Here is a 27,354-nt window from a genome sequence, read left to right as displayed (position 1 = left end):
AAAACTGCTGGCAAAACACTTTAACACTGTCTTTTGCAGGAGGCTAACCCCTCAACCTGTTCACCCCCTTGTTTAAATATAACAACTCCATAGTTGCACAATCAGGAAAAGATAAACACTCTGAAAAGGTGAAAAAAGAACTCATAGCAAGTACTGCAGTTGTGCAGTACAGCAGAACAATACAAAGCACGGTCTGGGATTAGATAGATCAGGCACTCAGGACTGGAGAGTTAACATATGATGTGATGACACTTCTCTGAATGGTAGAAATCCTGATCACATCTATGACCTTTAGCACAAATCCTCCATCATTTAAGACAATCCTCAGGATCTTGTAAGTCAACACTTTTCCAAATTTTCTTTTATACCACCGCTTCACTTTATCTCTCGTGTGCAAGACAGTGGGATTCATTGCTAAATTTTCTTACCAGACAAATAGAACTGACTTTATGCTTTCAACATGGTCACTCAGAAGTTGCAGCTGAACATCAGACAATCCTGTACAAACCTAACCATAGATATCTGTGAGAAGGCCCTCTGCTGTGACTAACTGTCATGCAGAATCTCAGGGGAACAACTTAAACAACCCCAGAAGGCCAAAGTGCAAGGGTGCAACCACTGAAATTATGAACTACAGAGGTGTCGAAAAAGAGCACAGCTCTTGAAATAATGATACAAACAATAATCTTTAGTAAGGGTGTAAAATGATGTCTAAGTGGCCTGATTATTCAGAGAGACACTGGAAGCAGCCACATCCTAGGTGGAAGACGGTTTTGACAAAATTTTCCAGTAGACAATTAGTCACTAAATAAACAGCTTGCTTAGCCACAAAAAAGTGGTTAGGTAACAGACTTGTTTAAGTGCAGCACTGAGACAACTTTTAAGAGGAAATGCAGGTTTCACTTAAGGGACATTTGATACTTTTGAAAAAGAAAACTGCAATGTGCTGTCCTGTAATAGTAAAACTGTGTTGTTTTATTTAGGCATGACTGAAAAGAGTCCATCTGCATGTGGAAGTGCTTCAATTTCGCTGTACATTCCAAAAACATGCTATAGGTGAAAAGGTTATCGTCCAAACTGCCTGTAGGAATGCATGCTATGTGCATACGTCCTGTAACAGGCTGGCATCCCATACAAGACTAGCTTCTCTGCTACACACCCACTGATTACTGGGCCACTCTGTGGCACTCCCAAAACCATGAACTGGACAAAGTAGGTAATGGACAATGAATGAATGAACATTTCCAAGTATAACTTACTAGTATACAAGTTAGCAATAACCTATGATTGGGTGAGGGTACTACAGGATTTACCTATGGTTGGTGCAGTTTGATCACAAGGGCAGAGGGACAAATCCCTGACTATGCTGCTGATCACTTGAGTTCCAGTAACTGCTTGACTGCCAGTAGGAGACAGGAGGGGTGGCAAAAGCGAGGGTACCGTTTGGCTAGGCTTATATAGGCACTAGGGCCAATAGCCTAGTACCTACCTATGAACCTATGAGAGTGAGTGGCATCTGTCAGGTCTTCCATGGGGGGGTGTTCAGCTCTGAGTTACGACAACATCAGGAATGCCTGGCTCTGTTACCCTTGATTGGGTGTAAGGAGTGGAACCACTGGACAAGGTCCTGGGGGGCAATAAACAAATGGTCATATCAACCCCCCTTTGCATATGAAGTGACCTCAAGACTTGATTACAATTTTTTGAGGATGTGTGTGATAGGGACACAGCTCCTTGCATAGTGATTAAGAACAGTTGAGTTTAATAAGTTATACTGTTATGTTAACTTCTGTTTCCATGGTATTGCTTCTCAAAGATAAGCATTTCACTTCTGTTGAGCTGCATATTTCCAAAATCTAAGTTTTGGCCTTAAACGCTGTTTTCATTAAAATGACCTAAAGCTTAAATCTGTTGAAAGAAGCTACTACCTGCTGAATTTGACTGAAGCATCAGCCCACTACCTTCTAAGCCCAAACGCCAACATGCTAGAGTAGGTGGTGTAAAATATACTTAATCAGCTTGTACATAATGCCATTAAGCACTGTAAAGGACAATCAACATAGCTTCTGACCTGGAAATGTGTCAAAAATTACAAGCATCAAAACTTGGTAAGGGGAGAAACTTGCTAAGGAGCATGTTATCCTGGTTTGCTTCTGACCTGCAAGCCTTCAACACCACAATAAATAACATACTCAGATAAAGACTCATGGAGTTCAGCATATCAGACAAGGACCTATGCTAGCTTGAAAATCATCTACAGGACTAGAAACAATCTGTTTGACAGCACAACCCCCAAGAGAGGTTATATCATTGTATTACAGCAATTCTGAACCACTTAATTTTCAAAATCTATACCATTTTTGTGGCAATACATTAAAAGGCACATGTACAACAATATGAAGACATCAACCATCGCTACAGAAAACAAACATAGGAAGAGTTCCTGCAGGATTAGATCCTGAGTACATGACTTCTCAGCCTTAAGAAAACCAGGGCCATATTTCTAGACATCAAGTCCTTTCCAAATAAGCATGCGTCCTAAGTCAAGATCTTTGTTGCTAATACGATACCCATTGAAGTAGTTCCTTCCATATACCACCCTGGCATTACATCTGAGTCTAACTTCGCAATGGATGTGCATAAGGACAGCTATGTCTGCTTCCTCTATCAGCCTGAAAGACATTTACATTTTTTCCAAGTCCTAAGGCAAAATTCCACACAACATGCTGCTATTAAGCCTAGTGCTTCATGACCATAACGCTGTCAACAGAGTTCAATGTACTTTTAAAATACTTACTGCTACTTATTACAAATGAGTCAAGTTTGCCACTGGCTCTCCTTATAAAACTACTGTTGCCTTAATTTTCATAAGATTTGTTGAATAGACTTTACATCTAAACTAAATGCAATGCAGCTTAGCCTTGATCTTGCATAAGAATCTTTGCAATAACATGTCAATCACCTTAAACTGGTGCACTTTTCCCAAGAGAACTGTGCTCATCCACAGATTTCCTGATGGTGACCCACAACATGCACAACAGTTCCTCACTTCCCAGCTGTGTCCCCAGATTACAGCACTCCGTTACCTCTTTCACTGTGAGCAGACATACATAACTATCACGGTGTCATAACCACTACAATTAAAGATTACTGGGAAACAGCAGTGAGGTAATAACTGAATATAAGAGATATGTATAGTCAACATGAACTTCCCCATCACCTAACCTACATACAATTCACTTTAGACTACTACCTAATTTTTAAACCAACAGCAAACCCTGTCCTTAGTTCAGTACTTCACAACCATCATCCCAGTAGTTTCCTGAGAGCCAGAGCCAAAGACAAAACTTCTAACAATCTATAAACCTAACAAAACTTCCAGAAAAAGTATCTACTCATACTCCGTAGCCAAAACCTGGAACACCCCACCACAACCCATCGGTGCCATCTCTCATTATTTTACCTTTAAATACTCATTAAAGGACGTCTAAGCCTCCTCCTGGCTCTGCTCTTGTACCACACCTGGATGAACCCTGCTATACTACAAACTTTCCACTCTTTATAGCCTCAAACTGTTCTTTCTTCCCTCTTCTTGCCTCTCCTCATTTTCCTCCTTGCCTTCTCCGTTTCCCCTTTCCCTCCAGCTCTCTTCTCTAGGCCTAATAACCTCTGTAGCAACACTATCCAACCCTGACTTCCACCCACCCTATAAAACCTCACTGCTATCCCCTACTCCTCCTTAGACCTCATAAATATCAATTCTATAGCAACACTCTCTCCAAACCTGAATTCCACCCAACCCCATACAACCTCAATGGTATCCCCCTACTTCTCCTTACCACCTCCTCACTTTACTAACAACTCTGCCTTCCCGTACATTCACCAGCCCTAACTTCTCACATGATCCAACATCTCTTATCCTCTCGCCCTCTTTCTTCCTCCTGATTGTCCTATCAACCATTATCTGTCTAAACTATATTACACTGCCTCAGACCATGTATTGCAATACAAACTGCTTACTACTGAGTTACTGAATGCATATGTAAGCGGATTATAACTGTTTTGTAATCAAATTGTTGTGAGTTTAATTGCTGTGTAACTAATTTGTTATCAAACTTTCCACTTCTGTAAATGTAACATGGCATTAAATTTGTGTGTACTGGAGCTTTTCCTCCCCAGGCCTCTGCTGAAAATAGGTACCTATGACCCAGTCAGTATTTCCTGGTAAACAAAAATCAATAAATAAATACATAAATATATTAGTTGATCTACGAAAAAGGTCCTTTGAAATGGGTAAAGCTGGGATTTGTTGATAAGTGATCCTAGTCTCTTGCATGCACTGTTTGCACTTCAACTTCTGACAGACATCTCTCTCACCAGCATATCGTAATGTTACACAGTTGTCCATGTGCAGCTAGATAATCCCTGCAACATGGAGACCGCATACCTGCAAGGACAAAGAGAAATAAAAATATTTAACTTACAGAAAGGTCCATTCATGAAAGTAGATGGAAAGGCACATCCACCAAAAAGGGTGGATGAAAGATAATAATTAGCCATTGCAGAGGACCTTCTCACACCTCAACTGATACAGTCAGTACAGGTATATTTTATTCCCTTTGCAGCTGTCCAGTGATGGGAAGCAATCTTAACTGTACACGTACTGCTAACCTTAACCTGGTAAAGGCATATGACAATAACTCACTCAGGTATTATAGAAAAACTCACAAATTTAGGCATAAATCCCCTATGTCACCCAATGGATAGCCAAATGGCTCACAGATAGGACATATGAAGTTAGGGTGGGGGAATCCACCTCCAAGAGGCCTGTTACTAGTGGCATCCCACAGGGCTCAGTACTGAGACCTTTCCTTTACATCTAAACAAAATGCAATGCAATACAATGCAGCTTAGCCTTGATCTTGTATAAGAACCTCTGCAATATTGTCCAAAAACATGTCAATCACTCTAAACTGGTGCACTTTTCTCAAGAAAACCGACTACAATGCACCCTTTGGCATGTATCTGTACAGGTGTCTGCCACAATTAGAGGGGCCACAGAGGTTCCTCACTAAAAGAATACAGTGTGTAAGTAATATGTCCTATGCGGATGGCCTCAAAGCCTTGTCCCTGTACTCGGTCTCCTAGAGACTACTAAGGGATGATCTATAGCTAACCTATAAGGCCATTCTCTGATCCAGCCCTGATGGATCTGCTACACATTCGCAAAACAAACAGCATTAGAATTTCACCATCTAAGGATCTAAACCTTATTTGTGACATTAACAAAACATGTTGCAGGAATAGGTATGTGCTTCAAAGATTACCCCTTTCATGGAACAGACTCCCCATTCATGTGAAACAGAGCTCTTCCCTAAGCCTATTCAAGTGTAATTTGGACCAATGGATAGGAAATCAAACTCATCCCAGCATGTCGCCTACGGCCCTTATGGACAGGGGCAGTTTGCAGATGCCCTAAGTCACAGGCATATACCAAAGCCACTCTAGCCTTTAGGCAATGATAAGTGGGAAATTTGGGGTATAAAAGGCTAGGCTGAAAAAGGCTCTATGGCTATTAGTCTACTACTCTCTTGAGATCCTATAAACCAGGCATTAGAAGTAGCCATGCCGAGATGCAGCTGCTTTAGACACCACCATCCACACATCTACAGAGTAGTTTGATTAATGAAAACAGAAGCTGATGCAGTTAACAATTCTCTAGTCAAACCCCCTCACTCAGGACAAATGACATGAACAACTGGTTAATCTTCCTGAATTTGTGCAGGAGTTTGAGTTAGAAAGCAAAGGTATAGAGAGCATCCTCCATATCCTCGAGTGCCACAATAACAAAAATAGAAAGACACGCTGATTAAAGGACAGTTATAAGACTGCTTCCAGCAGGAACTTGGAGTTGGTCTAATACAAAGGAGGGGTCCTTAAATAGAAGGGCCTGCATCTCTTAGATACTATGGTGGGGGTACTGGCCACCAAAAAAAGAGAAATGCTTTGCAATAGATGAACTTTAAATATGCTGAACCAGCTGGTTTAAATGACATGCACACAGACGTAGAATTTCTTTTAACACTTTTCTAACCATGGCATTGTGTGGTATATGCTGCTTGCTACCATGTGAGCTGGATTTGGAGACATCTGTCCTGTAACACATCTGTAATTTGCCTCTTCTGCTGCTTATCTGATTCACCAAACTTAAGCACAGTGAAACCTGCTATTACTAGTTCCTAGTGAATGCACTACATTCAACAGTGACTTTAAATTGTGAAAATACCTGAACAGCAAATTTAACACAGCTTTGTCTAGAGGGAGGTAAGACATGTTGTCTGCTCACTGCCAAGGGATTATTATTTGCAGACAGACTCAATACACTGCTACAGCTGTACAGTATTTGCATGATTCAGTTTAATTAAGTACCACTTGTTCTTGCTACTATAAACAGCATGTTCTGTAGTGAGCTCAAACTATCTTTATCTATCAAAGCAGCATATTAAAAAAATACAAATCACTGCTTTTTCTTTTCTATTTAATTTCGCTTAACAGATTCACTTTAAGATTTCTGAATTGCACAGCCAAACTAGCTGCCAGCACTGAGGCATTTGTCACCTCTAACTGTTATGCTTTTATAGTTAATCACTTAAAAGAGAAGCAAAAGAATACTGTTCAGAAAAGTTGGGTCAGCTCACAACACTTGAGGGTTTAGCACCTCTATCTGCTGCAGCAGTGCTAGCATTAACGAGTTAATAAACTACTTGACAAGTCTGTGCTGGGCCTCAGTTCTGCACTCCGTAAATCGTGATGTACACTAGTGGTGGAAAATGCACCTTGAAGACCCAAGTTAAACAATATTCTCTAGTATGATAAGTTTTCTATTCCAGAATATCCTGATAAGGCAGGACCCCTTTTATCCCTAGCTCCAGAGGAGGAGTGGAAATGTGAATAACAGTCTGCCAATGTGGTCACTTCACTCAGGGTGTGATATGGTGTGATAGAGATGCTCCAGTCTATGAGCTGGTGTCAAACCTGTATCGTCTCTCTGAGTACGTGTTGTTTTGCTTATCTGTGTATGCACCATAGCTAAGTTTGCCTGAATGAAGTAGCTGAGACTCAGGTTTCCAGTCTACAGACTGCAGGATGAGAAATCAGCAATCACATCTAGCATAGCCTACCTTTAATAGGGTTACCCTTAGCAAGAACGAGCATGGGGAGTCCTCAACCAACCACTGAAGTATTTGTCAAGAAGACCTGATAATGGTTTGACTGTATGAAGGTAAATCCCACAATGAGACTGGTGGGCACTATGTATCATTCTACGGCCCACAGACAGGGGGTTGCTGCCAACAGAAGATTGGCAAGAATATAACTATTTGCAGCCATGAATACTTCAGTGTCTAAGTGCCTTCATCAACATGAGGACAAATAGGTCAGTCCAGATGGTGACTGCAATGAGGCCTAAAAGCCACAGAACTGTTAGACTTTCAACTGCCTCTGAATCCTCATCTTGACTGCCAAGGTCATAATCTCCAAAGTAATCTCTGTCAGCAGGAAGAATGAAATTTAAAAATATACTAAAATTCTGCAATAATTAAGAGAATAGTCTAACACGGGGCAACAGAATACCTTTTCCAGCTGATGACAGCCCCCAAGGGCCTCCAGTCAAGAATGATCCTATGGTTAAGGGGGTTGGGGGTTGGAATAAGAGTTAAGGTGTTTACTTCACAGATGTAAGGTACAGGGGTTGATTCTCACCTTTTTTTTGCCAACAAACATCTTTATTACATTTTTACATATGATGGGCATTCTTACATCTATATAAATGAGAAATAAACAACATGACACAATTTTATTTGCAAATGGTAAACATCACAGAGAGCACTGAAACAACAGTAGTTGCAAACAATATATTTAACATCACTTATAATCTATCCAGTCATCATCAGTTAAGCATTATATGGCTCATTCAAATCCTGCCTCTTAAACCTTGTTCCTGCTCTGCATATATTGTTCCCAAAATTCCAATTTTTTTCCTATGTAGTTTGCTCCCTCCCTTTAGGTTTGATTCTCACCTTTGAGAGAAATTAGCTAGGCTTAAAATGTCTCACAAAGGCAGTTAGCCTACTATTAACCTATGAACCTAAGAACATTGCTACCTGCAAGTCCCAGGATGGGGCCAGTCAATCCATACAAGGGAATTTTAGGACGTCCTCCTCTTGCAAAGCCTCAACCACAACAGGCAGACATTTAAAGAAGTCTCTAGGTAATGAAATAGACAAAACAGAAGGATTCTGCAAGGAAAGCGACTGCCTAAAGTGAATAGAGTGAAAGCCTCAGACAAAGACATGCCAGAAGACACCTATCATGTTCAATGACATAATCCTGCGGCTCGAGGTTTACTGAGAACCAACAAACAGAACCTGACAAAACTTCTATATTCTTTACAATGAACAGGTTGGAAGAGAAACTGTTCCACGTGAAGAAAAGTGCTATAACTAGCATCTGAGTCTGCCTCAGGAACTCCAATAGAGAGTACTCAGAAAAAGTTCGACAGCTCTTTATTCTAGAAACACACTCAAAAGAATGGCTGATCTTTCAAAGAAGTCTTTAAAGCCTTTGATAAGGAAGAATATAAGAACTCTAAAATGCAGCCATTTGGGACAGTCCAGAACCTATGGGCCCTTGCTTATGATTCTCCAATATGAGGCAAACTCTGAGAGCTGGTCTTCCATGTCCAGTTCTGACGGGCAGTCAGGATTGCTGTGGAGACTCTTACAGACCTGGTCTTCTACAGGACTTGAAAGAGGAAACCATGCAATGCAGGTCTATCTCATGCATAACCACCACACTCTCCCTGTAAGATGGGATTCTTATTCTAGTGAAAGACTATTCTAGAAGAATCATCATCGAGGTATCAGTTTGTTCCATAAAGAACTCATTCAGCAGCTAATGCTCGTTTCCTCTTTTGCAGGTTTTCATTAAGGTCTTGTGAAGTCTGCCCAGGAAGAATATGTCCTTGGAAGGGAGCATAAAGAATGCTCTATCTCAGGTCATCCTTAAAACAGGAGAGCTGCACCATGCTATGCTGCTGCCTTAGCCACAAAATCTGTGCAATCAAAATGTAAGTGAGCTGTCATAAGCATTCTAACCAGGGACTCTGACCCCAGAAATTAGGCAGATATGTCAAATTAGGCAGATATGTCAGTTTCTCAACTGCTGAGCATAAAAGGGAAGAATCGGAAGCTGGGACATATGAGGCAGATAAACTAGAGATACAAGGATCAAAGTGGCAGAGGAGACCACCTCTCTGCTCATTATGTTCAGCACGGGCTCAGCTAGCTTAAACTCCACTGATAACACCCAATTACTTCTCTAGGTTGTATCATTGTTGCAAGCTAAACCTGCCCATCTCAAGAGGGGCAAGCCATCAACATCCATTTACTGTCATCTTCCACCAGCCAGCTCCTACATGCACCCAAGCTACTACTCAAACTCGCATCACTTCTGGCACAGTCAAGGATTTATCCCTCAGTGCCATAGGGCTGGCTCACACTCTTCTCAACCTCCAACAGCAAACCTAATCTGGCCAGGAGTGAAAAAGACTCTGTGCCTGGGCTTTTCATAGAGGCACTGATGTCTGAATCAAGAGCTCTCTGTGGATAACTGGGGGTGACCATGTCACTCCAGTTGCTGAAATCCTGGAATTTACTCCCAAAGGCAGAAGGTTAGAAGATGACTCATCATCCTCTTTCTGCATCAATTGCTAGCCAAAAGTATGCACAAGGTCAGTCCCAACAGTATGCACAAGTTCAATGCCAAGGAGCAGCACATAGCAAATGAGAGGGTGAAGGACATGTTTTCAGCAGGCTTCAAAGATTTGGCCAGTATATGGTCTGTTGATGCCCCACCATCTTCCCATGCTCTGGGATTTACCCAGCTTCATGCAGGAGCTCTTGCTGATCACCTCACTACCTACCTTCCATTGCTGCAAACCTGCAAGATGCATAAAATTACTGAAGCTTTCTGCTACTGATTAGTGGGTTGAAGCACTAGTACTTGAGTCACTCACTCATACCAGTGTTCTTGACCTGGCAATAAAGCCAGCACCAGTCTGGGGCAAAGGTACTAATTAGGGCAACAAGGATGCTTACATTTTTCTTCCTGTATGAAATAAGGAACATTTTCTGTGATGAATGCAAAGAAAGAGACTTATTCATTTTATTTATACTTTGTTGACTGGGTTAGTCTCAGTACCCTGGTGGTCTCTTTTCAGGGGAGACCTAAAGTGGTATTTACACTACTATGGGATATTTGGTCAGGGCATCTGGGAATTACCCTACTCTTCATTGTTGCGACTGGGGCTCATTTGGGAGGAGCACTTCTTGTTTCAGTTCCAGGTGCACCGACAGCCCAGAGAAACAGGAAAGCAGATAGTGAAGACGGAAGATGGAGAGAAAAAGGAGATGATGAACTGGTGAATAAAATGGAGGAGAAAGCAAATATCAAGACCAGAGAACATCTGCAGGATTCTGAGGAATTGTTTTAAAGACATCTGTTTGATGGAGATGAGTCAGCAAATGGTGGATGAATAATTACAATCTTCCAATCGAGAAGGTTGCGGGAAATGGTGGTGAACAATGAGCCTGAAAATGAAGGAAATGTTTCCCGGGGGACATTATGGAGAAAATACAGAAGGAGGATGCAAATACAATCCTGAAGAACAGTGGTGAGATGGAAAAGAAAACGTATGTAGATAAAGTAAAAGAAGGCAAAGGAGGAGCAGCAGAAAATAAGGCAGATAAAAATGAAAAACCGAAGTACATGATAAGGATTCAAAGCAAAGAAGACAAACAAATGGACAGGTATGAAGGTTGGGACAATTTCATAGCTTCTTTGGGTATAAAAGCACACAGGGTAGGAGCATTTATTCTTATTAACAAAAAAGACATTTTGAGACTTTTTTTTCCTATGGAAATTTTCTTGAAGAATATGAAAAAAAACTGTAATCCAAGGAAACTTTATGTGATAATAGTATTTAACGGAAACAAAACGAAAGGTCATGTACAATTTCAAAAAAACAGGTAGAAAGAGAGACTTTGAAAGGAGATTTGAAAACTTTATGTAAAGAAGTACTGGACACTGCAAAGGTTTATTACAAAAGGGGTTTATGGACTGGTGGCTGGGATTGTAATAAAGAGAAAAATATACATATACCAAGATGATAAAAGTGGATGGGAATATGGGTGTAATAAAATACTGGGAACAATCCAAAACATGTATTTTTTTGTGGAAAAGGACATTTAATAAGTAACAGTGACAAAAGAAAACATTATATTTGTGGGGAAATGGGACATAATGCAAAAACATGTGAATTGAAATGTTATAAATGTAACAAAATGGGGCATTTATGTGTGGATTGCAAAAATAAATATAAGAGTAAAGAAAAATAAAAAGAAATAGAAGAAATTTTAGTAGTAGTAGAAAAGATAAATTAGATGAGAAAAAATAAAGACATAGAAGAAAGTTCTGAAAGAAATGAAGACATAAATTGGAGGTAGTAAAAGTAAAAAATCGATTGGTAAAAAGATAAAACACAGAAAAAGGAAATTTAAAGGGATAATTATAAGAAAGCAAATGGAAGAAAAAGTACATATACACTTAATGATTGGGGGTTGATATAATGGTCAAGGGGTTTGACTATGAGACAAGATGCACTGTTTGATTCCCATCTTTGGGAGGGAAATTGGCTAGGCTTATAATGTCCTGTTAAGAATGTTAGTTAAGCAATTACTTATGAAATTATGACACCACGAATCTAAGGAAAAGGGGAAATTCAATTTTTGAGTGCTTTCTGAAAATATGAATAGCATTAAGAATGTAATAAGAAGAATATGGATCTTGGAGTGGTATAATATATGTGACGGGGATGTAATTATATTAAAAGACACAAGACTTTTAACAAATGAAGAAATGTTACAAACAGAGAAGCTATAAGGAAGAAAGATAATCTGGAATTTGGGAAATGAGAGATGTTCTGGAATAGCTGCATTTTGTAGAAATACAGTAAAGATACTGGATGTAACTTTAGTAAAAATGGACAGGCTAAGTACTACAAAAAACAAGTATACAGAATTATAACATTCTATGCTTATACCAGTTGTAAAGAAAGGGAAAGCTTATTTCATGAAATTTTAGACTATGTAGTGATACATATGAATATTATAATAACAAAAGACTAACTGTGATTTAAGAGACAATCATAAAAGGAAAGGAGATTATACAAGACAAATGACAGAAGTTATAAGATGTGGTAAGTTAAAACTTTGGGACAAAATTTCATGGACTTACAAAAGGGGTATGTATAGAACTGAAATACATTATTTTATACTATCAAATTTAGTTACAGGGGAAGAGGAGGTAACTGAAAGGGGATTTTCTGATCATCTTGCAATATGGCTAGAGATGGAAAACATGGAATATATAAAACTAGACAAAGGAATAAAAAGGAGGAATGAAGAAGGGAAACATTACTAATACAGTTATGGAAAGATTATATTACTATGAGAACGTTTTATAAAAGTTGTTCTGAATGGTGGATGACATTTACAGAAAAATATTTATTTTTTACAGTGGCAATATGATGAGAGAGAAGTACATAAAGAAAAATATAAAAGAACATATAACAATGCATTGGACGATTTAGAACATAATGATGGAAAGTATTTGACAAAGAAAAACAACTATATGAAAGAAATCAGGAAGAAATACAAGAATTGTTATACAAGCAAAGATATTTTTACAAGGAAAAAGAGAAGTATCAAATTACTTAAACAGATTAATAAAGTAAGATAGTAGTATACTGAAAGAAAATAAAGTAAAAGGAGAAATAGAAAGAACTCCAGAAAAGATTACAAATAGTGTAGTACAATATGTACAAGAAATGTTTAAAGAAAAAAAGGTAATGAAAAAAACATGGAAAGTAAGTAAGTTAAAAGAAAAAGGGAATAAAGAGCTGGAAAATGAGAGCTCTTTAAATGAGCTAGATAAAGTATTAGGACAAGTACACACAGATTCGACTGCAGGACTAGATGGAATAGAATACGAAATGTATAAAAATTTAAGAGATTGGCAAAAAAAATTAAGATTTTTGAATGAATGGTTAAATGAAGGTTTTATGTATAAAGAATTATGTAGTGGAATACTTAAATTCATATGGAAGAAGGAAGATAGAGGACAATTAAACACCTGGAGACTGATTGTATTAAATAATTAATTAACATATTCATGAAAGCAATACAAAACAGATGGCAAACTAAAATGGGAAACATTATGGAAGATAGTATATACAGTATAAAGGTGAACGGTTGTCAAGAATTATTAATGACAGAGAAGCTGTAGATGACGTTAAAAATAGAAAAGAATAAGTGAAAATCCTAACGGGACCATAATAAGGCATTTAACACTACTGGACATGAAATCTTTTGGGTAATAATGAAAGAATATAATATATGTGAGAAAGTTAGAAAATTATGTATGTCTGCGTATAGTAATAATAAAGTAAAAGTACTTGTAAATGGCTGGTTAAGTCCAGAGGTACACATGAAGAGTGGTATAAAGACAGGGATGTTCAACAAGCTGTATACTCTTTGTCTTCGTTATGCATGTGACAGCATGTGAAATAAATTACAAAATGAAGGAGGCGGTGTATATAACACCTGAGGGGTTAAGGATCTATTAACATATGCAGATAACACTATAATAATTACAAAAAACATTTGGATAAAAGAAATAATGTGCTCAAATGAGTGTCTAGAGGTGATAGGGATGGCTTTAAATAAAGAGAGAAGTAAATGTTTAGGTGACGTAATAAAGCTAGAGGGTATATAATTTATAATGGATGAAATTTCTGTGTTAGGTATAAAATGGTAAATACACATTTAAGTACAATTCAATGGGAAAAACAATAAAAGAAATAAAACAAACCTGTCTTTTCTGGAAAACATAAATTATCATTCAGAAAAAAAGGCTTATTTGATAAATTTAGTACTGATGGAAAAAACAGCATACTTAGCAAGTGTATTCATGCTGCCAACAGTATTTGAAAATGAATTATTGCAGATTTTTTTCTCATTTATATGGTTTTAGATTAAACCTAGTAAAAAAAGAGGAGTTCTGTTTGTAAATAAAGGAGGAGAAAGTTAAGGGTTAATTAATCCAGTGGTATATACTGTTTCATTACATTTGTACAAAGTGTTAAAGTGGATAAATGAAAAATATGAGAGATTAGTAGGAAAACTGTATAAATATAAGTATGATAAATTTGGGGTATGGTAAAAAAAAAGAGAGTAAAAGAGTGTATAAACAAATAAAACATTACGAAGAAAAATATTTTGTAGAAAATAAAAACTGATATAGAAAAAGATAGAAAAGTATAGTATAAGAATGCAATGATAAAACATTACTACAGAATACCATGGGAAAATCTAACAGATGAAAAAATTAAAGCTATAACAATAAGCATATAGTGAAATCCAAATGTGGAATGTCAAGATTTTTTTTGTGGAGACTGGTAATAGATAAACTGCCAGTAAATGGAAATATGCTATATAAAAAGAAAAGGGGTAAAATATGTTTACATTGTCAAGAAGAAGAAATTACACAACATGTGTTTTGGAAATATAAAGTAAAGCAGTTATGGGGGAAACTATGGAAAGAAGATTTTTTCAAAGATACAAAACAAGTTGATAAACATTGATTTGATTAAATTGGATATTATAAGAAGTAAAGACTGTTAAAATAATAGAAAAGTTATTTTATATTACATGGAATGAAAGAATAAATGAAATTATGTTTAATGGTAAGTGGATTTAGCAACAATATTGTATAAAATCAGACTAATTATGAAAAAAGGAGTGGGGGGGGTCTAACAGGGATGAAAATGTATTATGATTGCAAAGGAAATTAAGAATATAAACAAAATTCCACCTCGGTCTTAAATTTCTAATGCCCAAAATATTTCACCAAAGGAAGCTGTTGTAAAACTCGGTTTATTCTCCAAGGACAGAAAATGCCCATAAAAGCCTTGCAATCAATTCAAAAGCAACAATGTAGCTATCAGCAATGAATTCCAGTAAAACAAATTTAAATGATAAGTGCTTTCGTTCACGTAAATCGTGGACTTTATCAAACCAAACTGTCTCAACATTTAGGCTGTTCAAACAACAGTCCCATTAATCCCTTCCATTAAAAACACCCAATAAACATAAGTCAATCCATTGCAAACATAATTAACCATATAATAGAGCTCACTTACATTTTAAAAGTGAAAAGTCACTATAAAATACATAAAAACGTTGTATATAAATAATTCAGCTGGAATCAAAGTGAGTGATCTGTTTTTTAATATGGGTGCCAAGGAAATGTGTTCATTCATACCAGGTATTAGTTATATACAACGTTTTTATGGTGACTTTTCACTTTTAAAATGTAAGTGAGCTACTATAGGGTTAATTATGTTTGCAATGGACTGACTTATGTTCACTGGGTGTTTTTAATGGAAGGGATTCATGGGACTGTTATTTAAACAGCCTAAATGGTGAGACACTTTGGTTTGATAAAGTCCACGATTTACGTGGACGAAAGCGCTTAACATTTAGATTTGTTTTATTGGAATTCATTGCTGACTGCTACATTGTTGCTTTTGAATTGGTTGCAAGGCTTTTATGGACATTTTCTGTCTTTGGAGAATAAACCGAGTTTTACAACAACTTCCTTTGATGAAATATTTTGGACATTAGAAATTTAAGACCGAGGTGGAATTTTGTTTTTATTGTGTAGTGGATCCACCGGATCACTCCGTTTTGGTTTATTGAAATTAAGAATATGTGTAAACAGATTTGTTTATTTATGTTTGTACATATGTAAATATTTTGTAAATAAGAGTTATTTTTGTATGTAAATAAAGGACACCTACTCTTTTCCATAGGTACCCCAGGATATTTTATATCCACCTGAGCTACCATCAACTGAAGTACATAAGAACCTGCTTTTAAGTTTCATATGAAGGACAATACACTCAGGAGTGCAGCACACATTAATGCTGCGCTGTAGTGTCAGCAATCCAGTCATCTGGAGTGGGACTAGAACCCACAGCCTTCCGGTATTCCAGCAAAAAAAAAAAAGCAAGTGTCCTACCTGCTGTGACACTGACACTGCTATTGGAATTGTGTAAGTAGCAAACAAGAAACGAGGAGCAGAGTACCTTGGTGTACCTTCCAAACATGTGACAGGTATGAAGTTGGCATGTTCTCAATGCAAGAATTTTATGCTGAGAATAGGATCTCAGAAAAATAAATCCCACTAGTATGTCTAAAGGCAAAGGGGCAAAGAATCTTGAAAATCAGACCCTTCTCTTTCTTATCAGTGACAATCTTAGTAGCCCTCTTGACAAAGGCATAATTAAACACCACTACCAAAATTACTGTCCTGGTCCTCGTTTTTCAGACATTATGCCATCAGGGAAAGGCCATCATCCAGGCAGCCATGTGAATGCTTTGTGATCACATCAGCATCACAACAATGACATTTTTCACTTTATGTCTTAAACCAGTCGGTAACATGAACATCTGCAGTCACCATACGTTTGGGCTATGCACCCTCTGTCTGCACATGTGTTCTCCTACATGTGCCTGCAGGGACTACCATCGCTTGCTCAGAAGCCACATCCACATTATACAGGCACTGGCTCACCACATCACAAACAGACCCTTGCTCTCCAGCGGATGCTCTGTAACTTCAGCAGCAGTGCGTGCTGAGTGAGAACACCCATCCTCTATGCTTGTTTCGTCAAGCATCTGAGTTGATAGCTGAATTTTGGTCATCTGTGCTATACTTATCCCTCTGACCCACTAACACAGGCACTATCCTGCTCCTCTTAATTCTAATGATTTTACTTTCCAGTTTCACTCTGAAAAAGTTATTAGAAAAATGCTTACTACTGCAATGAATGTATAGCATATTATGGTACTGATAGTTTTTTAAACACACTTTACTCTTGGCTGTTAGATACTGCTCAAATTTGAAACATGGTGTTCTTCCCCACTAGATACTGCCTACATTTTTTTAACTTCTGTACCTGCAAATTCCTTACATCTATTGTAAATGTATCCAACTGCATCCTTGAAAGTTAACCTTACATACTTTAAGAGAACTGCATAAGTAAGTAATTTCCCTATTTGTAGACCTTAGCTCTACATGTTCTAATGGGCATACCAAGTCCACAAAGAAGTAAATCACAGAATCAGCACATACTGACAGTGGAAAATATGCCATAAATTGCTCTGCCTCCTGAGTTTGAACTCTGCAACATTTACATGCTATGTACTCATTAACTTTCTTACTCATTTATGAACCAAATAATATGGCTAGATTCACAGAGTCCTTTAAAACTAAAAAACATCTGTACTGTTCGTAGCCCAGAAATAAAAAATACTACAAAATAAACTTCCTGACACAAACAGCTGAATACATTAACATTAATTCTCATATACTCTAGAATGTCTTGTCTTCTTCTTGTCGGTGACTATGCCTCCAAGGTTGCAAACCACTACCTCAAGGACAATCATGGTTACACTATAAAACCTGTCTCATTACTTAATGCGTTCTTTCTTTTATGTTTCTAAGTAATAATTGTGTTGAACGCAAATGCATTCCTTTGTGTTATTTGTTGACACATATTATTCTGACCTGTGCTGTGAAGCTACCAGTGCTTTATATCAAGTTCTAGTTATTTACAGCATGTTTCAAAGTCACAATATCACACCTGTAAATGGGAATGCTGCAACATATAAAACACTGAAAAAAAGCTAAATACTCTTTTGACTGCAAAGTAATAGAAAAAAAAAATAAAAATCCCTATGAACCGTTTTAAATAAAACCATTTTACTAATACAGACTGTAAGGAACAATAAAAAAAATTACAAGATGTTATATACTCTATGTGTGATTTTCTATTTGAATAAAGGGACTATCTTTGATATTGACCTTCAAGTACTGGGATGACTTTAAACACCTTGGATTCCAGTTTTGCTTTTATGGCTTCACCTCCTGGGAAAGTAAATCAAAGGACATTAGCAAAAAGAGAAAAGAAATAAAACTAAAGAAAAATAAATGGGGGAAAAAAGCACAATTAATGCGATCTTCAGTGCTCCTATCTTAAGTGCTTTTCTCAATGCCATTCACATGGCAACTGAAGGCAGGCTGGAAATCAGCCAGGTCTTAGCTGCCAGCAAAAATTTTGTCACCTCCTTTGAACATCTGAAGTATGTTTACCCAATAGATTTCATTAAATTACACTTCCATTAGGAAGCGTACAACGTTGATACTTATCTGTAAGATAAAAGGATTGCTAACAGGCATCATTGCCATTTCTAGGCCAATCAAGGAAAGAAGCCAGAACAATGGCTTCTGTTTTTTTCTAAAACCTTAAATGCATCAAACCCAAAAGGCTACTTGCTAAGAGACCACAATTCCATTATCAAAATGAGCATATCATTAATGACAGCATGCATGCACTTCTGTATTTTAATAAACCTATAAACTACAAACAAAACAACGTGGGTCATTACTTAGGGAATGTAAGAAACTCACTCGCTGGGAGTTACAGGAGACACTAGAGACTTGACATTTTAAACTTGAAAATAAAAGATGTATGCTGTGGTTTCTTCCAGTCAAAAACCTTTACCTCAAAACAGAAGCAACAGTAAAGATTCATCTGTCTGCAGGGCTTACACTCTGTGTAGGCTTAGAGCTCTGCTGATCAGCTCAAAGTAGGCTGGAAAAGAGGCAACTGATTATGTCATCCATTTTTATTCTTTGGATATAAACAACATATATCGTCAATGCAGAACATGCATTCTGATTTCTTTAAAGAAATAAATGAGACTTTTTTTGTCAAAAGTTAAAATACCAGTAAAACAATTTATTCACATTCTAGGAGTTTGATGTTCAGTGACATGAACTATATGAAACAATGTTCATATACCTTGCTCTTTCATGAAAGAATACCTTTGCGACGTTCTCAGGTAGTTCTTTTACATTCACTTTGTAGCGCTTTGTTTCACCAGGGTACAAAAGAGAAACCTAATACCCAAGGATCTAATTTGAATTGCACTATTCACAGCAACAGATGTTAATCAAACAAAATATAGCCTAAGTAAGTCTCATACTGAAATGTAAAAACAAAGTACTTTAAACTCCCCAGACACTAGAACATTACAGAAACTGCAAAAGTCATTTTAATTGTCTATAACTGAACCGAGTGAGGCTTTCCCCAGTGGAGTGTGCCTGCACTCCTGTCAGCTGTCTATTCTTTGGTACCCTGACCAACAAGAATTTGAAAGTCAACATCAGAAAGCATTTATTTTAATTGAAAATTAAAACTGCATATTGATGACTACTCAAGGTTCCCTGTAGTCTCCTTTAAAGGCCACCAGTAAAAGCCCCCTAAAGTCTAGGTAGAAAGCTGAAAGTAATAATCCTCCACACACTTAAAATTAGTCCTCGGACACAGTGATTTGACTGAGGCCACAGGCTGCAATGGAATGGCTATCCAGGATGAGGGGAAGAGATCATTAAGTAAAGCGGGACATCATAATTATATTTAGGTACAGAAGTGCAGAGGGGTCTACAGATCACATGGTCAGTCCTTAAGGTGCTGTCCACTTCAGTAATAGGCCATGCAAACCCTCCAGGACTACAGTGACATGAATGACCCTTGTAACCGTCATCAACTTAACAACTGTTTCACAGCAACTGTAGGAGGCATTAAGACACTCTATTAAAATGAGATGAACAGTGTGTTTGCAAACCAATCCGAGGTCATTATCAACAAGATATAAATGACAAGGTTATCTACAGGATGTTGTACCACATTCCAGAAGTAAAACTACTCATTCAAGATAAAAAGAATACTGGAATTTTAAGTATCAACTAAGCATCAAAATTTTCCCTATCCCATACGTTTATCAATTCTGCAGCAGTATAAAATAAAGGCGAGGCTTGATAACTCACAAGATAGCTCTAGATACAGTATTTTTCCCAACTAACGTTAAACTCTGCTGAAAAAACAGACTCTATTATAAGCAATTAAAGTTCAGAGTAGGATAGCCTGAACAGTTAAAAATTAATTGCTTCATGCACAATGCATGTCCCATATACAGACTGTGGTTATGTAATTGTGTCATAATGATTTTTTTGTTTTTACAGGAAGAACAAACATTTTTGTATACTGCATCCAACAAGCCTATTTCCACTACTGCCCTCTTTATTATTCCAGTAAGAAAGAGCTAGAAAGCATTGACAACTAGACAGCTGAGTATATAAACCTCTCCCATTTAATCCTATAATGTTGCACAGTCCATAACTTTAAACAGTATCCAGGATGTTGGGAGATGGAGAATGTATATGTACACATGAGCAAAAGCACTGCAGAGGGGACAAGATGAAATCGCTCTCTGTTATAGCAGGACAGCTCTTCAACAATTAGCAAGAAGAACAAACGACTGAAGGAAGCGTTCAAGTCAGCCAGAAGCCACTTTCTCTGAGTCTTAGGCCCATCTGTTCCCCCAAAAGGAAATGTGAGAAAACCAAAATGCCCTTCATTAAAGCAACCATAAAGACAGTCTAGCCATTAACCTTTGTACTAGGTCACACACCGCTGTCTTTCTCCCAAAGGCCTGAGGGGCTTCCTTCAATTCCCCAGAGTGGGGCTGCTTGTGTTTAAAAGCAGACCCCTACATGCCTCCAAGTCAGGGAACTATACAGCAGCCCTAGCAATCCATGGCTTGTATGCTGGTAAGGGAATAAATTTACCAGTTAGGTTTTAACCCCACACTTCACAGATCTGACTTATGGACCACTGAGATGACGGCACACCATATTAACCATGGTGCAGCGATCTGCATTGCTTGCAGCACTCATGTGCACTGTACAAAGATTCAGGCTGATGCTAAAATCTTAGGCTGATGCTAAAATCTTATCAGTGCTAAAGGAGACAAAGTATCAGTTTGATCTACTTCTCTCCCCTGAAGATGTGCAAATGAGTTGCTATTTCTCACTCCCACCTCTAATCAAGGACTCATTCAGTTCTTAAGTGGCTAATTAGTAATGGGGCCTTACCAACTATAGAGATGGCTTTCTCTCAAAGGATATTTTAAGAAAAGAAGGTAAACTTGCCAACCATCTTCTCAGCATTCTCTTCCTCAACTCTTTTAGCTTCAGACCAGATATCATGCAGTTGAAAAAAAGCAAAGTAAGGCACACAGAAAATGTGGCATATGAGTGAAAAACAGTATAAACTACAGCATAAAATCAGGAATGGATACAGAACAAATACAGGACCTGATGCAAGAGATACCATCATGTATTTATGTAACTTTACTCAAGATGTCTTGTTTATTCACTGTCTTTCCACAGTTACAGAATATGTAGAAAGCAGTGCTAAATGTGTCCTTAAAATATGGAAGATAATCAATAATCCTTTTTAAAACAAAATACCAAAGTCAAAACTCACAAATTTCTCTCACTGCTTTGAAGCTGACACAGAAACAACCTTCTTTAGCAGCAGGAGGAGTGTTATCTACTTTGTGTACACTTAATGCCATGTCTGTGCATGCCGAAACAAGAGAAGCTTGCCCTAGAATGAAGCACCTTCTGAGATCTTGATGCAAAGAACAGTGTCTAAGCCAAAACAATGTACATGCATAACGATTCCTGAAGCTGCAGCACTGGTGTCATTCAAATAATACCTGAACAAGTGACAACTAACTTCGGATGTTGTATGACATTTCCTAGTAGTCTTCCAACATGGAATGTTACATCTGGAAGATATTTTTTCCTGTGCCTGGGACATCAACTAATCAAGGAAGTGAGCTACAAGAGACAAGTATGCTGATGTGTAGGGCCTTTTTAATTTAATTTTAAACGATTTAATCAACTTTAATTTATTTGCTAAAAGTTAAGGGACCTAATGAGCTGCTTACTCCTTTTGGCTAGGGCCCAGCCCTTAAGGCGAGTAAAAGTATGTATGTAGACTCCACAAAGACAGAAATTGGAGCACAAAACTGAACCTCTCACCCACAAGCTACAGAACAAAAAGTTTTACCAATGAGGCACCTTGCAGTTCCTGTCTAAATATGTTCAGGATAATGTCATTCCTTTTCAGATAGAAGGGAGGCCAGATAATTGCAGCATTTATATTTATATTATGCAGTCATGATAAAGAAAGCCACCTCTGAATTGTTGTTCAAAGACAGACTCTGCTCTACAAAGATGGTCCCTCATTTTAGGAACAGAGGAGTGGAAGTCAGAGTTGTTTTATTGTGTAGAAATAGTATCCTTCACGAAAGGGCTAAAAGGAGGGTGACTGAGGACAGAGCTTCTTGGAACCAGACTCAGTTAGGTTACATAACACAAGCCTGTTAAACTTCATAATGAAGCACAAAACACCAAAACGTGCCACACCAAAGACTAAATTCTAAAGCAAAAAACATGCTTTACCGAAGGAAGCATCTAAATATACAAATTCCAAGATCACAGCACTCTACATCTAGACAATGTTTGAAACAGATGCAATCTGTTTGGGGATTTTACGTTCAGGATGTTAAACTCTGTGCTTTGTGCTTTAGTAAAGTGAGAATTAAGCTTCCATTATACAAATGCAATACTCCTGTACTGAGTCCAGAATCAATACTGGGAAACTACTATCAAGTGAAGTCTTGGTGGCAAAGCCAAATAAAAGGCTATCTGGGATTTATTACAAACAGTAAGGAATGGGAATAAGCATTCCTCTCAAGCTTCAGGAAGCTGGGAAAGCAGATATGTGAAGACTGAGCTTTTACTAATACAATAAATGACCTATGACAGGTGAAGGATTAGTGTATCTTTTCACCTCATGTTGGATGTCCTTGGACTTTGAGTCAAAACATTACTTCAAAAAATCAATGTTCGTTCCTTTGTCTTTCATTAGATCCCACCTCTGCAAAGAAATTATCAATGAAAAACAGCCTTGAGTTGGCTAGCTGAAATGAAAAGTGTTGCTGTTATAGCAATAGGTGCTATGGATGCTGAAGACATCAGGTAAATTACTACAAAGGTAATCCTACTCCTTGTTACTACCTGCTTCTATAGCACAGAATAAAACTGGAATGATACAAAGAAGATTAGCATGGCACGAGCACAAGGATGACATGCAATTCCGTGAAGTGTTCTGTTGTTGAGGGGTTTTGTTGAAGCAAACAGTCTGGGAAAATGTGGCATGGGTTCAAATAAAGATAAAAGGAAGCAATAACCTACAAGACTGTCCATGTAAATTGCAAGATGGAAACATATTCTAAAGAACCATCATGTATAACATGTGGACATAAAAGCTTTTTTATCAGAATGTCTGCTTTATCAATATCAGCACTCTAAATGACCTTGCAGGTACAGACAAACAGCAAGTAATACTGAATTATGTTAATAACCGTAGGGTACAAACAGCAATCTTGCAGAAGATGTACTTGGACAGAAATGAGCATATGAATTTGACAAAGAAAGGATTTCAAGATGGACATTCAGTTGACTTTCATGGAAAAAAAAGGGAATAAAACTATTGATGAAAGAGAGACTGCAATAGTGATAGAACAGGAAAAAGACAAAAAGGGTACATTTGTTATTAAAAGAGATTACTGGCAGGGGAGGAGGATTACACTGGTACATTCCACCTAAATCCACTAGTAGGAAAATTGTGGGAGAAATAATACACTTTCAGCAGGGAATATTATTTATGGATGGGGAATGGACTCTGATCTGCAATAGTGAGGATGTATACGGGAAATACAACAAAAATGGTTTATATTTGGTATGGATGATGTGAATTTAGTAGCAGAAACTCAGACAGAATTTACATTATTTCCCAAGGCAACATAATAGGGAGTATGTCTACTACAGCAAATCACGCACCAATAAGAATGAAGATAAGATAGGACATAATTACCTAAAAATTAAACCCTGGCATTTTCCCACCTACACATTAAAAAAGAAAGATTTAAATAGAGAGTTATTAGGGAAGACAGAAATCATAGTCCATAAGTAGTGTGTGGGATAAAATGGAAATGTTTAAAAACATGGTAGTAAAAGATATGGGAAAACTAATAGGAATTATTTAGAGGGGTTGACAAAGGTCAGAGTATTGCAGAATAAGGGAATCTCACAACAAGATGAGGAGCAAATGCAGAGTTCTAAAGGGGAATGAGATATTTGGATAACATGTATATGTTTAAAAAGATTACTGTTAAGCAACTATTTCAATGACTTTAGAGCACAAAAACTTTTAGCATAATGACTTAGGCAACAGAATGCAGAAAAAAGTTATAGTCAAACTTAGGGAGCTTATGACAAGAAAAATAACCATATACCCTATAGGTATTAGAGAAATTTTGGAAATTTCATTAAAACGTGTATAAAGCAGAGGAATGGGGAACCAAGAAAAGTGACAAATGGAAAACTTGTCAGTACCAAAGTTAGAGGAAAAAGAATCTGAACAATTAATAGCCAAGATAGGAAAGCATGATACATAAATCATCAATATAATCAATCAGCAGGGAATTCTCAAGGAATATTCAATATTCTTATAGAAAACAAAAAGTTGGAAAAGAAGAAAAAGACAAAGATATGGAAAATTTAGCAGTATTTTAAATGGGGTGGGGTAGTACCAGCATCTTAAAAGAAAGCTATGGTGGTTGTATTACTCAAAGAGAAGAAAGACCCTTCAGATCTGGCTTCATATAGAGCCACTTAAATTTTAAACAATGATAATAACTTGCTTATGTTTATACTAGCTAACAGAATGGAAAAGGTGTTGCCAAAGTTAACAGGCATGGATCAGTGTGGTTTCTGGGACAAGAGGCAAACATTTATAGAACAATCTTGATACAAAGTGATGTTGCTAAAGTATGGAACACCCTCCCACCTGAACTCAGGCTACAAAGTCACACAAGCACCTTCAAAGGCCTTCTTAATTCACACCTCTATGCTAACCCTCTCTGCAACTGCAAACCCCCCCCTTGAAGACTCACTACTCCATATAAGTGACCCGCTGTATGCCTCCATTGCATACACTATATTCTCACCTGATACGTACTTTTTTTTGTAAATACTGCAAATAGGGGTTCTACTCCTGAGTATCTTATTGTTTTACAAAATTGTTCTTGTACTTATTTGTTTCTCTTACCTTGTATACCAGTTTTTTTTTATTGTTAGCTAAAACATGTATGTTCTCTGTCAACTTCCTTGGAGCTTTCCTCCCCAGGACTCCACTGAAAACGGACACTTTGTGTCCAGCTGGATTTATCCTGGTAAAATAATGTTAAAACAAATAATAAAATAAAGTAAAGTAGAGTGTTAGAAAATATTGTTGGTAGGTCTTGATGAAGAGAAAGCATTTGATAAGAGTCTGTTGAAATTTGATGGGTATGGAAATGGTAGCATTTGCATTTCCAGAAATAATAATAGACTTAAATAAGAAGGATACATGAAGGATTGGAGGCAAAAATTAAGGTAAGAGGTTTCCTCTTTAAGAGGCTGTGTTTAACAACTGGTTTAGAGATGCCAAGCAAGGATGTCCTCTTTCTCCACAGTTATATTTAGAGAAGAGATTCACAATTTCAAGGCTATAACTGGTATGGTACTCAGTAAAAGTTAGCTTTAATTGCAGATTATATTATTTTGTACTTAATAAATCTAGACATGTTAATGTGGAACATTTACAGAACATTTCAAGTCTTTTTGGAATATAAAATATATTAAAATAAAACACAGGCTACAGAGGTAATCTATAAACTCACAGATGACCTTGATCAGCAACGCACATACTTATGGAGACATAACAACATTAAGTATTTAGGTCTACAGCTTAAATGGACTCTGCTGTGGTGACTATGGGTATATTTGAAGAAACTAAGAAAAATAATAAAAACTGGATAATGTATTAACTCATAACTCATTAAGGATAGTAAGATAAAAGCGGTTAAAATGGTCAGCGCAGTGGTTACCGTTGTCTCCTCACAGCAAAAAGTTCTCTGGTTCGATTCTCAGCTGGGGTGCCTTCTGTGTGGAATTTGTATGTCCTCCCTGTGTTTTTTCCGGGTACTGCCGGTTTCCTTCCACAATTCAAAGACATGCGTCTGGAGTGTTTCTCCCCAGGCCTCCGCTGAAAATAGGCTCTGTCCTAGTCGGACTTTCTTGGTCAACAAATGATAAATAAATAATGGTTCTAGTCCCATTAATATTATATACAAGTCAGGCATATTTTTATAAACTAGAGAGAAGTTGTGGATGATAAAAAAGGAGAAGAACTTTACTTGGGAGAGGAAGAGCGCCAAAATTAAGTCATATAAGCAAACTCTCCCCATAGAATAAGGTGGTTTAAGGTTACTGATGTAAAGGAGTAATTTAGAGCTATGTAGTTAAGGCTTATTTATATAACTCAAGCAGAAGGTTAGAAATTAAACTGGAAAAGGATGATGATAAAATACAGGGGAGGGAGGAGGATGTTAAGATATAAAGACACACTAGGATTTTGGATGCAAGTCCTTAAAAAATAACGACACCCAGACAGAATATTATATTTATATAGTAGCAGAAATTATTCAAAGAACTAAACCAGTGCAAGAATGGAGAATGCAGATTTTACCAATAGGAGTGTGTGATAGAAGGGTACTGAATATAGGGAAGCGAAAGATGGAATTCACTGGGGGAAACTAGCAAAGGAACTAAAGTACTAGGCGCAAATAAATTGAGAAGGAAAAGTAAGAAAGTTGGATGAGGCTAACAAAAGTTTGGACTACAGGTTAGAGACAGTCTTCTCTATTACAGAATGATACAGTAAAGGCAAAGAGGGAGGGATAGATGAATGTTATGCAAAAGACCAGCTCTGGTAGAGGTTTTAGCAGAGTGCAGAACAAAGGTTGTTGTTAAAAAGGGATCATCAGAAGGGTACAGTAAACTCTCAGTAAACCGGCACCCATGGGGATTGGTAGATGCTGGTCAACTGTAGTTTCTGGATGCTTGAGAGTTACTATTAAAAATAGGCCTGATACTGTACCCTATAATATTTGTTTGGTTTAACTTGTTCTTAGGTTGGAGAGAGAGGGAATTTATTCCCATCTTCCTTTTTAAAACTCTAAAAACATAAAGTATGTTTCTGCAGGGGTGGGGGGGCAAAGTGAAACACCAGAAAATTGCACTGTATTTCTTCGATTTTTTTTTTTCTGGTTGCTACAGAGTTCTGATTGCTTAAGTTCTGGTTAA

The 27,354-nt window shown here is 37.4% G+C and overlaps 1 protein-coding gene and 1 non-coding gene across 3 annotated transcripts in view; one reads left to right on the top strand and one right to left on the bottom strand.

Moving 5' to 3' along the window:
• The window catches only part of VTI1A (vesicle transport through interaction with t-SNAREs 1A), a 3,369,915-nt gene that overhangs the window by 2,924,162 nt on the left and 418,399 nt on the right, over positions 1-27,354 (bottom strand). The gene's annotated exons all lie outside the window — the stretch shown is intronic.
• Positions 23,174-23,282, top strand: LOC122789509. Its single transcript, XR_006362828.1, has one exon. It is a non-coding gene; the product is annotated as a U6 spliceosomal RNA (small nuclear RNA).

Source organism: Protopterus annectens, chromosome 14.part0 (genome assembly GCF_019279795.1).
Source record: "Protopterus annectens isolate FY-2018-M chromosome 14.part0, PAN1.0, whole genome shotgun sequence".
Lineage (NCBI taxonomy): Eukaryota > Metazoa > Chordata > Ceratodontiformes > Protopteridae > Protopterus > Protopterus annectens.
Note: the sequence above shows the minus strand (reverse complement) of the source record. Positions and strands in the feature narration are given on the sequence as shown.